The sequence below is a fragment of the Petaurus breviceps genome, unplaced genomic scaffold (assembly GCF_028583685.1).
Source record: "Petaurus breviceps papuanus isolate PSGF00001 unplaced genomic scaffold, PetGlider_PUasm1.0 90769, whole genome shotgun sequence".
Classification (NCBI taxonomy): domain Eukaryota; kingdom Metazoa; phylum Chordata; class Mammalia; order Diprotodontia; family Petauridae; genus Petaurus; species Petaurus breviceps.
In genome coordinates, this window is record NW_027187341.1 from 3,335,646 (window position 1) to 3,352,651 (window position 17,006).

Sequence of the window (17,006 nt, forward strand, 5' to 3'; positions counted from 1 at the left end):
AAATATTGTTGTATATGAAGCATTTCTATTTTAAATCAATGATGTCCTTTGGAGTATATGGCTAGCAGTGGAATCTTCAGGTCAAAAAGTATGGATATTTTAGCCACTTAATTTACATAAGTCCAAATTGCATCCCAGAGTGCTTTTTACAACCTCATAGCTTTGCCAACAAAAATTAGTGTGTCCATCTTCCACAGTAGCTCCAACATTACTTATTCTTATCTTTGACACCTCTGACAATTTTCTGGATGTGAAGTGAAACCTTAGGGTTGTTTTGATTTTTCATTGCACTTTTTATTAGTGATTTGGAGCATTTATTCCTGTGGCCAATAGAAGCAAGAAACAGAAAATTCTTTTGAGAAATGTTTGTTTATATCTGTTGGCCACTTCTGTATTTGGGGATAGTTTTTGTTCTTATATATCTTTGTTATTTGTCTACATATCTTGAATATGTAGAAAAACCCTTATTAGAAATATTTTTCTCAGTTAACTGCTTCCCTTCTTATCTTAGATACATTGTTTATGCAAAAAGCCTTTTAATTTAATATAATAAAAAATTACCAGTTTCATCTTAAAAAAAAAGTTTCTTGAATTCTGGGAGTAAACATTCATCTGGGGGGAAAACTGGTGTAAACAAAGTCAGCCTGAGGACAAAATGTGAATCAGTCATATGTTTCCAAATTCCACTTGCTGCTTGGGGCCTGTCTTCATGATACTGCCCTTCTTGCCTATCTTAGGTCTGGTTTCGGGAAAATCTCTAAAACTCAGGCACAATGAGAAACAAATTTCTGATAGCTAGAAGCACTATTCTCCCAAGGGGATTTGCATTTTGACAGAGATCAAAGTCTTAAGCTTAAGGGATAAAAAGCTACAGTAGAATTACAGACATCAAGCAAAAGGTCAGGAGAGATTTTTTGTTTTAATACATAGTACAGATCACTAAACCTAAGCATAAACAGAATGAAATAGATTGTCATAAATAAAGAACTTTTTCCTGCTAATAAGACTGTTGGCTTCAGAGCTCCTACTTTTGTGGGTTTCAACTTTGAGCAAGGTTGAAGGAAGTCAGTCTCCTTTCTATAGTCCTGGAATGCAGCCCCTTCTAGAGGTAGAAGCATCATACCCTTGCTGCCTCTTTCTGTAATGCTAGGGGAGAAAAGGAGAGAAGAGCTGTGTTTCTAATTAAAGCCCAGCAGGGATGTGATAAGTAAAATGAAATCAACAGAGATAGAACTGGACCAAGATTCTTGGAAAAGACAGAGGAAAGAGGAAAGGAAGGAAAGAGAATTAGCAAGTCTCTTATAAGATTTCCATTTTAGAAGAGAAAAACTGATACAAAAGGCAATGGCTGAAATAGAAAGCATGTCTTCAAAAGAAGTAAGTTAATAACCCAAATTTCTTTTCTTATACTAATCAGGAAGATACCCTATGTCTTGAATGAAGTATTGTTAGTTTGTATACCGAGAACAAATATCTTGTACTTGGAGAAATATTTTATAGTTCCATATTTTTTTGTAGCTTTGCATTTTCTCTAGCATTCCTTTTCCTCTCTGTCCTTCTGATTTTCTTCTTCCTTCTTTCATTTCTTATTCCTTTTTTTTTCTTTTCCTTCTCCCTTTATTTTTTCCTTATTTATGGGTCTACCAGTAATATGCAATGGCGCTCAAAAGAATGGAAGTTTGCTGACTCTTGCCTCTAGCCTATCATCTTGGTCATAGAGGGTGACATGGACTGAACTATAAATTACAGTGCCTATTTACTCTGAGCATCTGCTTTTGTATACAGGGGCCATTTTATTATGTTAGAACTTTCAGTGCTCAGCAGATGATTAAAGACTAAAGATCATATAAGGAAACTGAGGTTTAGAAGTTTAAGATACAGTTAATATTTGGTTTAAAATGATTCTCCTAAATCCTGATATAGTGCTACTTCTACAAGTGAAATCTGACCAAAAATATGAAATTCCCATCAAATTAGTCTTGTCTAATGTGGACAGGTTGACTAGAGAAAATCAGAATGAATTTGGCCTATTTACTTTGCATAAGCACAATGTCAAATGCAACTAGCCTCATGTATATTTGGGTGTAAAGATAAATTGCAAGACTTTAAAATCTGTTGCTATGGTCCACAGCAACACTTCTTAAAAGTCAGTATGGATCCTATAGGGCTGATATGGCGGCATCAATCCATAGTTATTGTGAAGATGGGCCATGCCAAATCTTAATGAAAGACTATTCTGCTTTGTTTATTTTTCTGAGTGAATAAAAAGGTGGCCTCAATATCAGTAATACTGATTTACCTAAGCAAGATGCTGCATGGAATAGCTATAATCCCTAAATTTTAATAATGATTAAAGTGCCACATAATCATTAAGTGCTGTTAGTAGTAATTTGAAATACTTTATGTGGAATCATTCAGCAATATGATAAATATTTAGACATCAAAGTAAGTACATGATAGCATCAAGTAAGAAAAATGACTTTTTTCCCATCACGCACAGATTTTAGTCTTTGGTATTTTTCAGAAGAATTTGATTTTGAAAATTGTAATATCTTTTGAACCAATGATGAGTGGGTAATTAAGACTTTCATGTCTTCCAGGGCTAAAACGAAGTAGCTTTACACAACTGAATAACATAATCTTGTTATCTTTGCAAAGGATAAAAAGTTGTTTCAAAATGGATTGTTGTCATTTGAAACTGATTCAAGTTAAAGCTCCTCCCATTAGAGATTCAGAATAAAGAGAGATGGAGATAGACAGGGACAGAGAGGGAGAGACTGAGGGAGAGACAGATACAGAAAAACATAGAGATACACAAAATTTGCTAGCCTGGAACCACTGCATCATATTGGTTCAAGCATGAGGTTCTCTACCCGTTCTTATATGTAAGATGAGAGTTTCAGTGTAACCTTTTGAACAGGTATTTCTATTTGCCTGTGTTCAGGTCTCTAGAATGCTTTCTGCTGTATATACTACCTGTAGCTAAGCAGAAGTTGACCAGCACAAAGTTTATTTATGGAGTGATTAGCAGATGTGTCACCATGTAACTCATTAGAACATTAGATATCATATCCAAATATATTGCATAAACAAAGTCACTTTGCAGTTTTATGAGTAGGAAAGGGATCAGCTCAGTATTTTTTTATTGGATTGAAATAAAATCCTAGCAATAATTATTTTTGTCATTTAAGATGACAAAGGAAGTTAATTACTTGGCAGTCAATCAATAGTTGCTTATGATTAAAACAAAAACAAAAACAAAAACATTGCAATCCAATAGTTGAATCATTGCCTCTATATTGATAAAGTCAACGTATATGTTAAGCGATCACCCTAGTTTCTAGTCAATAGAATCAACTACTTAGTAGGTTCCTCAAGGAAAAAAAGAGGATTCCAGTAGTCTTTTAGAAAAATAACTTCATGAGAACTAGATAGTTTGGAAAATAAAAGAGCTAATACCTATGGGTCCTAACAGACCAACACCAGTACTCTCTTTTGGGCTTCATTATCATAATCATACTTAGAGATATACTTTATCCCCTTATCTTTAGTCTATTTTTTCCCAGTTCTTTATATGTGTCTATGAATCTGTATTATGAGATTCATGTTGTACTTCCAGGAGAGATGAAAGAAAATGTAAGATTTCTTCTTGGTACAATATTTGTACTTGTCCTTTGGAGTTGTTTGTTGCAGCTACTTTGGAATTCTGATGTTGTATTTTTATAGAAAAAAACATTATATGATACACTCCCCCCCCCCAAACAAAGAGTATGTGTGTGTGTGTGTGTGTGTACAATGACTTAGTATCACTGGATTAACTTAGAATAAATCTACATTAACAAATGATTATGAGAGGCCAAATTAATGAACAATTTATTTAGAAATGTACAATTTGATAGCAAAACAAAATTATTGTTTGATTTTTGGTCTCTGACTTTAAAAATGAGAAGCAATTGAACTCATGTGCATGTTTGAGTGTTTTCCTCAAACAGTCATTTTACTGTTTCCTGCTTAGCTATTAATATGTTCACCTCACATTCTAACGATTAAACATGCTAAAATCATCTTTTCCAGTACTGTTTATGTGGTCTATTAAGAGTATCAGAGAATGAAATTTATAAAATGTTTACCTCATAGATCTACTCTATATTGAAGATACTTGGTGTTAGAAAAATAATAAAAAATCTGATTTTGAGTTAAGTTAGAAAATGATCAGGGAAGACTTTTCTAGAATGTTAAAACGGCAGCAATAATGTCTTCCTGGGAAGTCCATTCATCATCTTGCATAATAACTCCTATCTCTTTGTAGATTCTCAGTTTACTTCCACTCTTGAGGTAGTTTTTGATGGGAAATACTTGCTTCCTTTTGGTGAAATAAAACCTCTGGTTACTCTGTTGATTTGGTCTTCCATTTTGTTGTTATTAAATAGGAAATGTGTGAATATGATGCTATTCTATTTAGTTCTGACATGAGATTTCCTTGGGGAATGTTCCAAAGGCAGAAAGCTTCTCCAACCTATCTGCTTATAGATTTTCTCTTAAATCCTTTTACAGTAGCAGACAACACATTGGAGTATCAGCTTTCCAGGGCTGATGATCGAATGTTAAGGCTCAGACAGGAATGGATGCCAGAGAAAAATAAAATAGCATCTTAGGATAAAAGATCTGGTGAGACAGCATTGTGTATACACCCTAGATCAGAGGTCCACTCCTGAATTTGTTTTTATAGAGCATAAAAAAAGGATTGAAACTTTTCTATTACATTCCTTTCCTTAATAACTTTTCCTAGAAAATGAGATGCAATTGAGTTTTTTTTTGTTAAAATATTTCCTTAACTGTATTTCCAAAGATCTGTTGAGCTACATTTCATAATATTCATCTATTTTTATTTGTTTACAGTAAATTGCATTTTCATTATTCAACTTGTGGTGGTGTTTTCAGAAGGACATACCAGTTCTTTTAAAAACTCAGTGCATTTTTTCCTTCATTTAATGAGTCTTTGTAGACCTAACATATTCTCATAAACATGTGCAAGGATTTGTCATGTAGTTGCATGTGAAAATATTTCGTATAATTTATCAAAGTTCATCAGTACTTATGTAGTTATTTTTTTGTTTTCTAAAATGTATGCAAATCATAAAATAATTTAGCAACAAAAATTTTAATAAACTATAAAATAATTTAGCAATAAACAAAATACCTTTGAATCTTGTATATCAATTTTGACTTGCTATATCTACCTCTATATAGATCTGTAAGCTTGTATGTGTATGTATATATATATGTGTGTGTGTTTGTGTGTTAATACACACATATATACATTTATGTATATGAATGGATACACATAAGTGCACATATACCTATATGAGTATATGTACTAATTATGTGAATATTACCTGATTGAAAATCTGTGGTCTGTGTTCAAATACAAATTAAATTTTTCACTTGCCTCTCTCTCCATGTACATAGAAACTAAGTGGAAAGGTAAATAATTGGAAACAGAAATAAAATGTTTCACTCTTTATCAATATACAGCAGTATAATTGGTTTTATGATAAAGCCTTGAATACCAAAATGGTGAAAAACGAAAACCTGTCTTTTCTTTGTGTATAGGACCTTTGCAGGTGCAAGAGTCCTGTCTTTCCATAATCCTCATTCACACCCACCTTCCCCCTACACAGATGAGTCTTGGGTCTTCGAGTGTGCCAAAAGAACATGATCTTCATGAGTTGGCATAGTATAGTAGGTGGAGGCAGCATGGCATGGCAGATCAATAGCTGGATACAAAACCAGGAACACTTGGGTTCAAGGTATGTCTCTGACACATATTGGCCCTGTTATCCTGGGTCCCTTTATTTCTAAGTACTCTAGAACAGGTAGTTCTTTAACACTTTGAGTTGTTAAGAAGGTGCTTAGCTGCTTTTATAGACAGAGTTTTTCATTGAGAAAGTTCCCTATACCAATGAAACTATAGGTTCAGTCTCTTTTTTTAATCCTTTTTCATTATTGCATAGTGAAAAGAACCAGGGATTGGGAGACAAGGGCCTTATGTTCTAACTCTCTCATCAGTAATAATAACCAGTATTTACAGAGCATATTAACATCTGCACAATCCTTTCTATCTGTTTTTTCTTCTGTTCCTCATAAAAATCCTATGAGGTAGATACTACATTTATTATTCCTGTTTTGCAAGTGAGTAAACCAAGACCAGGAGAGGTTTGTTTCTTGTCCACGATCACCCAGTTAGTAAGTGTCAGGGGTAAGATTCCAACACAGAGCTTGCCAACACAAACACAATGTGCTATACCTATGACTACTCTCTCTATCAATGGTGTCAAACTCACTTAGAAACAAGAGCCACTCAGTCATGCATAAGGGTCCCTGTAGGTTGTATATTGATTTAGACTATTCCTGTATCTTTATATCTATCTATACCTCAACACATTAAAATCAGAGAAAGTACATTTTAATTGGGTTTGAGCCACATTTAGGAGTGTTGACAGCTCTGGTTTATATGATCCTTTTTTTTACTAATTATTACTGTATCTGGAATGGAACCACTTGTCCAGAACAGTGTTCTACCTACCTAATGCTACCTATGTAACAAGTTGTGTAATGTTAAAGAAGTCATATATTGTGGGCTAATTGAATTATATAGTTGCAAGAGTCTTTTCCATCTCGAAATTCCATGTTTTATTGTCTCTATGACCAGCAGAGAGTGATGAATAGATAGTTGGACTTGAAATCAGATAGATCTGTGTCCAATCCCACCTGGACATCTCCTGCCTGTGTGCCCCTGAGAAAATCATTCAACCTCTCATTTCCACAGTAAGATTTCTAACACTATAAGTTGTAGAATAATGGCCATTCTATTTTGGTTAAATTTCTCTCACCATGAGTTTCCTATATAAACAAAAATGCAGGTCTGATCCAGAAGGGAAAAAATAAACCATTAGCTCATTTTATGCCAATTATTTCCATATTATAATTACTAAAGTTTGGAGAGAATAATTACTTCATTTAATGTCTCTGAAACAGGCAGGTTAATCTAGAATATAATATAATTTTCTCAATTTTTAACCTTGTGCTCTAGTTTCATCCTTTCCTTTTCACATTTCACCGACTTTCATTAATATTATGAAATGAATATTAACAAGAATTTTTATTGAAGCAAGATATTAGAGAACGGGTAGAAATCTAGTACTCTACCAATTGCTTAGGAGTATTTCCTAGGACTAATGAATTGGGGGTATGAGAGAAAGAGCAATAAGTGAGGAAAAAAGTACCCAGGAAAGTTGTGCTCCATTGCTACTTCCAGGCTTTACCTCTATTATTCAGTAACCTCTCTTTCTATGAGATTCATTCAATCCATATTTGTCACCCAATCAAGTTTATAGTAGCTATTGTTTACATTCTCCTTCCTTCTTAAATGAGTTCAGTACCTAGCTCATAATCTTTCCTCTTCCTCTCTACCAACTCTTGCCCTCATACTAAGGGATTTAAACATACATATTGATAGGCCCTCAAATACCCTAACCTCTAAATTCCTTAACTTACTCATTTCTTATAACCTACTCCTCCACCACATCACAGCTACACAGATGGTCACACCCTTGATTTTTTCTTCACCCACAAGTGTTCTATATCTAGTTTCACGAATCCTGAAATTTTCTTTTTTCTTTTCTGACCTTCCATCTGTTGTTCCATTTCTCCCTCTACCTTGTAACTCAAAAGACTTTTGTTTATCCTCAGGATGACCACAAATTCCCCCCTATCCTCAGTTCTTTCTCAAGCTATCACCCTGAACTAGGTATATTCTTTTCCCTTTACCAGCTCAACATTCTGGTAAGCCAGTTAAACTTTGCATTGTCCTCTTCTTTAGAATTCCTTTTTACTCTATCCTCTTGAAGATCATTCCATTTCAACCCCTGGCCTTATATTACTTCCACCACCTATTACACTGGCAAAATACTACTCAATATGGTGTTGTAAAGCTACACAACAGCAGCTTTCTAGAGGACTGCTGCTGTGAACAGCTTTCAAGGTTCTGATTACATTGTATAGTGAGCTCTCTATATATTCAATAACAAATCAGAGCAAAACATTCATAGAAAATCAAGGTACAGCATTCACAATGTTACAACTTATCACAGAAAATCAAAATACGGCATTCACCGTGTCACAACTCAACAACTTATCAATAAAATGGCCACACAGTTTTCACCAAAGTGGTCACATAGTTTTAAACAAAGTACATTCATTTAGTCAATCACAAAGACCTTAATTCAATCACAAAGTACAAAAGTCAAAGTTTTCTACCTCAAGGTCACAGTAAATCATAATCTGTCAGTACAGAGTATCTAAATAAAATCTTTCAGCTTAAATCGAGGCTGGCTCTCAGCTTTTCCATTTCCATGATCCCAGCTCCAACTGTAACCTGGGTTCAAATGCAGGCAGCTTCCTTGCCAGCTACTTGTCTAGTTCTTCGTCCAGTTCCCATTGCATATTGAAGTTCACAGGGTCCAGTGTACCTCAAGCCCTTCACAGTTCCTGTTTCTGGGAAGACAAAACTTGACAGAGCCACAATAATATTCATGCCAGCACCATCATCAATTCACTATCTGCCTGTGAAATCCACTCTGACCCATCAACAAGGTCTGAGACCTCAACACAAATCATCAACATAGAAATCAACACAGACCCACAAACAAGGTCTAGGAGGTCAGCACAAATCACCAGTAAAATCTCAGGACCTCCAAAACCCTCCTCCAGGACTTCTGTAAACAGACAACCAAAAAATCCTTTTCCAGTAAAGTCCCAGGGCTTCTGTACAAAGTATCACAAACAAACATCAACATACCAGGATACCACAAGTTTTCTCCTTCTTGACCTTGCCACCACAAGAGTCCTCTTCTCAGTTCTGCTCTCTCTAGCCTGGAAATTCTCCTTATATATGGTCATTAGCTCCTCTCCTTCCTGTTGCAGGAGTTCATGAGTTCTAGGGTTCACAAGTTGTAGGATTCACATGTTCTTTTTCTTAGTAGATGATGCAAGGCTCAAAAGAAACTTCAACTGAAACAAGGTATTAATTCAATAGCTGAAACAAGGTGTGAACTACTTCTGTGCTTACCATTACAGGAGTGCCCACATCGGAGAAGGTGCTATTTTGCAAAGCAAAATTGAAGTAACTCAAAAGAAACACGAGATGTACCGATTTAGAGAATCCACCCCAAATGTTCACATGGGTTATTTGTATAGCCTGACCTGTGACGGAGCATTCCGAGCTTGTATTGCTCTGATCAGCCACAGTCAGGTGCACTGAAACTTGACTCTAGCATAGTGATGTCTTTTTGGTTCTCTTCAGGAATGAAGCACAGCAATCAATGAACCAACCTTTTGCTCATACATGTTGCTGAACAAAAACTAGAGAGAATTGAGAAACAATGTTGACTGTCTTAGCTATGTCTTCACTGTTGCAAGGTACTTCTATTCCTCCCTAATTGGTTCACTATCCCACTCTCCAGAGTGCTTTTTCTCAAATGTGTTCATCTCTCTTCAAACCAATCACAGCTTTTCTTTTTTCACCCTCTTATCTAAGAACACTGTTATGTTTCACTGAACAAACAAAAACAAAACAAAACAAAGCAAAGAAACAAGGAACAAAAATGAAGTCACTTAGTAAGAGCTCTTTCTTTTAGATATCTTCTGCCATCATCCCTTTCTTCATCTTTGTTTCATATGAAGAAGTGGTCCTTCTCCTTAACAAGACTAACCTCAAGTGATAACATTGTGTTATGTCTTCTCTATCAGATTGCTTCCTCTATCACCCCCTCCTAATTCTCTCTAATTCTCACTAATTATTTAATATAATTCTCACTAATTAATTCTCACCCACCTTCAATCACACTGTCTAATGGTGTTTCTTTACTGACTACAGATATACCCTTGTCTTCTCCATTCTCAAACAAAACAAAAACAAACAAAAAAAGTTTATTTGATATATTCTTCTAGTTATCTAATCTTTCTTCCCTTTTCACTGTCTATACTACTTGAGAAGACTAATTTTTCTTCTTACTCTCTTCTTAACACATTGTAATATGACTCATGTTCTCATCATTCAGTTGATTCTGATCTCTCCAAAGTTATTGATATGTTATGATATTTGACAAATATAAAGACATTTTCTCGTTCCTTATTCTTCTTGACCTTTTCACAACTGTTGGTACTGTTAGTCACCCTCTTCACTTTAATACTGCCTTCTTTCTACATTTTTCATGATCCTACTTTCTTCTGCTTTTCCTCCTACTTCTCTAACCAGCCCTTCTCAGTAACCTTTTCTAGATTTTCATCCATGTTATACCTGTTAAGAAGAGGGTGGCCCAAGTCTCTGTTGTGGGATCTCTCCTTTTCTCCCTCTATACTATTTCCAAAAAAATTCTCATCAGACTCCATGTTTTTAACTATCTTTTCTGTGTAGATGATTCTCAGATCTACTTGTCCATCCCTAATTTCTTTCCTGACCTCCAGTCTCCCACCTCCAATTGCCTTTTAGACATCTTGAATTGGGTGTCCTAGAGACCTCTTAAACTCAACAAAAACTGAACTTATCAGTTTTCCACAACCCTCTCCTCTTCCTTACTTTTTAAATTACTATTGGAAGTACCACCATCCTCACAGTCACTCAGGATTGTCATCTAGATACCAACTTCTACTCCTTACTCTCTCATCCTCCTATCCAGTCTGTTACTGTTTATTTTACATTCGTGACATCCTTTTTTTAATGTTCTCCCTTTCCTGAGTTCAAATCTGGCCTGAGACACTTGACACACTTACTAGCTGTGTGACCTTGGGCAAGTCACTTAACTCCCATTGCTTTGCCTTCCCCTCTCCAAAAAATAAAAATAAAAAAAAATAAAAGCTAATGTTCTCCCTTCTTTCTTCTGATACTTAAATACTCCAGAATAGAGTCTTATCACCTCAAGCCTGGATTATTGTAACAGGTTGTTAGCTGGTCTCCCTCCTCCAGTCACTTCATACTTCAGTCTCGCTTGCTATCTATCTATCACACATACCCATCTCCCTATAATTGAATAAACTTCAGGGTCTCCCTGTTGCTTACAACATCTAAAATGAATCCTATGTTTGGCTTTCAAAACCTTTTAATTCCTGACTTCTTTCTAGTTTTCCAGTCTTCTTATACCTTTTTCCTTTCTACATACTCTTCAATGTAGTGACACTGTCCTCCTTGCTGTCCCTTGTACACAATACTTGACCTCTTGATACTAACCATTTTCACTGGCTGTAACACAAAAGTGGAACACTGTTTCTGTACACCTCTGTCTCCTAGCTTTCTATAGCTTCCTCCAAGTCTCAGCCTTTTATACATTTTCAGTGCTTATTATATTGCTTTGTACATAGTAGGCACTTAATAAATCCTAATTAACTGACTTACAATGATGTTTTATAATGAAGTTATAGTATGTGAGAATCCTCATTTTGGTAACTTCAGATTTGCTGTCTGTATTATGGAGATATAAAGCTTGATTCTTATTCTAAGATCATTTTCAAGTAGAATATGCCATCATTGTATGGGCAAATATTTTGGAGTCAAGACCCATGAAATTGTTTAGTCCAAATTCTATGTATAATAAAGAGACTGAACTGAAAAATGTATCCTAGTGAAGAAAGATAAGAATAGATTGATGTGTATTTAGAAAAAAATATGGATAAAATATCCAGATCCATTTAAGTTGAATTTTCACTCCTTAAACATGGCATTGGCTAATTAAGTATGAAATATTATTCATATGCTTTTTGGTCTAATTACATCCACAGTGCTCAAAAATAGTTTGTGAGTTGGTGGATCTACTAATCCATCACCAATGATCAGTTTTAGAAAAGGAAATGAGATATTTGCCCTTCTCCCTTCCGGATTTATAATTAGTCTAATTAGATTGTGGAATTACTTAGATACCATGCTGATATATACCAGATAAATTCACAGATTGCACAGAAGAATTCCAACTCTAAAAGAAAACATGAACTGACAGCTTCCATTATAACTGGGCAACTTTAGACATTAAAACATGTCATATTAGTGATAACAGCAGACTACATGTTAATTTCCTTCCTAAAATGTGGTGCCTAAAGTTGAAGAAATCATTCTAGATATTTTTAAGTTTCTAGACTTATAGTTAAACTGTAAAAGTGACCTGGTCCATTCCTCCCAATTTGCTGATGGCAAAATTGAGGCAAGAGAGACTGACTTGCCCAGGGTCACAATGTTAATTAATTGTAGAGCTGTGCTTTGAAGACTTTAACTCCAAATCCATTATACTGTACCATGCTGTTCTCTAACTAAGGCAAAGAAAAACAGGCTTCCACATTTGTGTTAATTCAACCTAAGATGACAGTCCTTTTTGTTTGTCATCATATGTTGTTAACTCATGGAGCTAGCAGTACATTGAACCCCCCATTTCCTTGCTACACAGCTTCAGATCTATATATATATCTTTAGCACCCTTTACTTATTGAGTTAAATATTGGCACTACTGTCTGAACTTCAGATTTGCCACTACTGAATTGATCTTATTAAACTTTGCTCATTATTCTGGTCTATGGAGATCTGTGTGGATATGGACTCTGTAACTAAGGATATTAATTCTACCTCCTGGTTTCATGCCATTCCAAATTTTATACAATATTTGTGCTTTCATTCAAATTTTTAATAATGATATTAAAGACTAGAACCAAAATCTGAACACGAGAACAGTTTGGAAGTAGAAGTTCAGAAAAATCACTCAGATCAACTACCTTGGTTAACATGTATTTTCTAGTGAGATGTTAGATGTTAGTCAAAAGTTAGTGAGATGTTAGTCAAAAATAGTGTGAATCAACTCAACTAAGCAATTTAAGCATCTATTCAAGATATACTTTAGATTCATCAAGGGATTATTATGTATGGGTCTTGATACAGGGAGAGAATAGTGAAATGTACAGTTCTATAGTTGTGTGTTAGCCTGAGAACATGAGATTTCCTCACTTCTTTGACTTTTTGTTAGGTTTCTGTAATTATGTGCCTTATATTTCCCCTCCATCCCCCATAATACTGAGAACATTGACAGAAGACTGTAATCCAAATATATTTTTGTGAATTGATATATTTTTCTATTCATTTATTTACTTTAATATATTGTTACCTGTGACATTATTATTTCCTTTGCCTCATTGTTAAATAAATGTCTACTTTAACTATATAAATGTGTCAGCATAATGTGTGGCAGGATTTTTGTTAAAGGAGAAATTTCAACTGGGACTTAAGAGCTAGGTCTAGTGAATGAGGACATAGTTATATTTCTTCACAACAAGATTAGTCACAGGACCTGAAATCAATTGGAGTATAAAAGCATGTTGATTTTACTTTATTAGAAACCTAGACATGCTGGTGTAAGAGCAGGTTGAAAGGAATAAGCCAGCCCAGAGAGTGCATACTGCCCACATATAAAGTCTAAGGGTATTATTGAAAGGGTATCCCATGTATCATGTTATGGGTGTAGGTCTCAGAAGATAGGTTAGGAAAGAAGATAAAGATCTGATGACAAATATCAGAGAGGTAATAGTTGAAATTTTGATTCACAATGATTACGACCATAAAGAAATTATCAACCCAAATTTACAGATGAAGAAAATGAGTTTCCCAGAGAAAATTTGCCTATATTTAAATATCTAGAAAATAGTGGAGCTAGGACTAGACATGGATTTTTAGGAAGGAACCTTAAAGTTCATCTAATATTTTATAAATATTACAATTTTATAAAGGAATAAATTGAGATTCATAATTTTAGTTTTTAATTTAATAAATTTTATTTTTTCTCCAATTACATGTTAAAACAAATTTTAAACATTTTTTAAAATTTTGAGTTCCAAATTCTATTCCTTCTTCCCTCCCTCTCCTCTCCTCTCCCTGAGATGGAAAGAAATCAGGTAGAGGTTATACATCTGCAGTCATGTAAAATATTTCCATGTTAATCATTTCATACAAGGAGATGTGAATAAAAGAAAACAAATAAAAGAAAGAAGGTGAAAATAGAGTTCTTTATACTGTATTCAAACAATATCATGTCTCTATTTCCAGAGGCAGATAGTATGATTCATCATTAGTCCTTTGGGATTGTCTTGGATCATTGTATTGCTGAGAGTAGCTAAGTCACAGTTCTTCCTTGTTATTGTATTGTATTGCTGTTATTTTGTACAATGTTCTCCTGGTTCTGTTTACTTCACTTTGCATCAATTAATACAAATTCTTCCAGGTTTTTTTCTGAAATCATCCTGCTTGTCATTTCTTATAGCACAATTATATTCCATCATAATCATATACCACTGCTTATTTAGCAATTATCCAATTAATGAGTATCCCTTCAATTTCCCATTCTTAGTCACCACCACAAAGAGAGCTGCTATAAATATTTTTGTAAAAATAGGTCCTCCCCTTCACCCTTTTTTGAAGATACAAAATAGATGTAACATAGAACCTCTTTAAAGGAGTCCAAAAAATAAAAGATTTTGTGTACTAAAAATACACAAGTAACTATCAAACAAGTGAAGATGTGATAACTGCAAAGGAGAGATTTAGCAAATATATTAGGAAAATTAGATAAAGAAATTAACATTTTCATGCTGTAGGATTAGGGAAGCTCATATGGAATAGCTGACACGACTTAGGCATGAAAGAAGGGAGAGACTAAATAGGTAGAGATGGGGTGAGGGGTTGAACATTATATGTATGTGAGTCAACATTTTAAAAATGTATATATAGGGGGAAGCAGGATGAGAAAAGAGGAAAAGATGGAAAATGGTCTAATTTTTTTGGAATATAGAAGTGTTACATGAAATAATGTTGGAAAGCCATGTTGAAATCATATTGTTGAAGGCCTTGAATACCAGAGCAAAGTGTTCATATTTAATTAATGGGCAACCCCCTTTGTCTTTTTAAATAGACAATATTATCAGAATGACATAAGAATTTTGTAGGAGGTAATATAGAAGATAGATTAGTGAAAGGATAGACTAGAGGCAGGGAAACCAACAACTTGGACAAAAAGAAGTTTTAGTGAAAGAAAGATGGAAATAGAAGGGAGTTAGTAGAGTAGTAGAGTCCACTGGGTTCCAAGCCAATGTAAAGTAGAATGATACACTTCTTTCCCTTTAGCCCCTGCTGAGAGAGCCCCTTTCCTTATCTTGGAAACTATGCCACTGGACCACCATGCAGCTTCCTGCAATCTTCTCAGTATAGCTTCATTTTGACCCCACCAAAAATGAGGGTTCAACTATTGGCTCCCCAGATCCCAGGTGAGCCTTTTATTTTATCTAAGGAGAACCAAGCTACCGTTCCCAGTACAGAAATCTATGTCCCTTTCTTTCCAGTAGTATTTTATTTGTCTTCCCTAATTAGAATATTAGCTCCTTGAGAGCAGAGAGGACCTTATTTGTTTTTATATGTAACCTCAGCACTTAACAAAGAGACTGGTACATAGTGTTAATATCTATATCTAGCTAGCTAGCTATCTCTCATCTATCATATTTCTATCTGTCATCTTTTTCTCTCTCTGTATTTATCTGTCACTGATTGAACTGAGGTAGATGGGAGGGAGAATCAAAGATGATTTGTGCTTATAAGTTTAATTCACTCTGAGCATGATGATGTCAGTAAAAATTAGGGAAGCATGGGAATCATATTTATGAGGGGAAAATGGTGATTTCAGTTTTGAAAATGGTGAGATTGAAGTGACAGTGTGATATCCTAATGGAGATATTTAGTAGGAAGTAAGAATGGGGACTAGAGCTCTGAGAAACTGTTGGGGCTAGAAGATTTAGAAGCAATGTATATAGCAGAGAGAATTGAAGCAATGGAAGTGGATGATCTAACACAAAGGGAGAAAGAAATTATAGAGACAAAGAAAAGGTCAAGGACAGGACCATGGGGGATACCCATGTACAAAGAGTGAGAGGGAGAAAAGGAAACAAAAAGGAGGCAAAGAGTAGTCTGAAAGGAAGAGGACCCTGTAAGTTCATTATTATGGAAGCTAAAGGAAGAAACCAAATTGTTAATCCTCAGCATCAAATCCTATGGAAAGGTCCAGGAAGTTTCATGGGAAAATTTAGTGATAAGAACATCATGAACGACTTTGGGAAGAGAATGTCTAGAACGTTAGGTCCTTAGGGCAGGGATAGTTTTTGCCTACAAGATGTACTAAGAGTCTAATAAATGCTCGTTGCATAGAGGAAAAGATAAGTTTTAGTAAAGAAATGGAGAGGAAAGCCAAATACTAACAAGTACAAGAAGGCACCAGTGGCAATGTAAGGGTCTCATGTTTGATTCAGGGAAATATTTTCTGGTGTTTTGTTAAAAATTGTAGTTAGTTTCTATAGGCAGTTGTATTATCTATCTGTCTCTCTCATACAGTTTCTCTGGAGAGGATACATTTTCAATTCTCATTAAATTTTGGTGCAGTTCTTCCCAAAGAAGAAGATGGACTTGATGACCTTTTCATATCTATCTCAACCCTGTGATTTAGAATATTTAAAGGAAATTATTTTTGATAAGGTGTAACAAGTTGCTTCTGAAAATAAAAGAAAAATGTAAATTTAAAAAGTGAAATGCTTGTAAACCATGATTGTTCATTAATGCACCAGATTTTACTTGTCTAAAGCCCTTTTAAGAAAGAGTGGGGAAAGGGTGGGGGAGAGGAGAGAGGAAGGTACACCTACACACAAATCCTTTTAACATCAGAATTATTGATTTCAGTATTAACTAAGTCCTCAGAGACTTCCATGTCAAAACCATAAATCATAATAGGTTATACAAATCATCTTCATCCCAACTAAATGAAAAGAAGGTGGGATGTGATTTAAGGTGTTACAGTAGAGGTGTGTGAACAGGATTCTTATGATTAATAATCCAAAGTAAACTTTATTATTTAAGAGTTATTAGACAGCAAGGAAAATTC

At 34.8% G+C, this 17,006-nt stretch overlaps 1 pseudogene; it reads left to right on the forward strand.

The window, feature by feature from the left end:
• The first annotated feature begins 9,443 nt into the window (after positions 1-9,443).
• Positions 9,444-17,006, forward strand: part of LOC138146708 (nucleolin-like) — a 32,483-nt pseudogene continuing 24,920 nt past the window's right edge.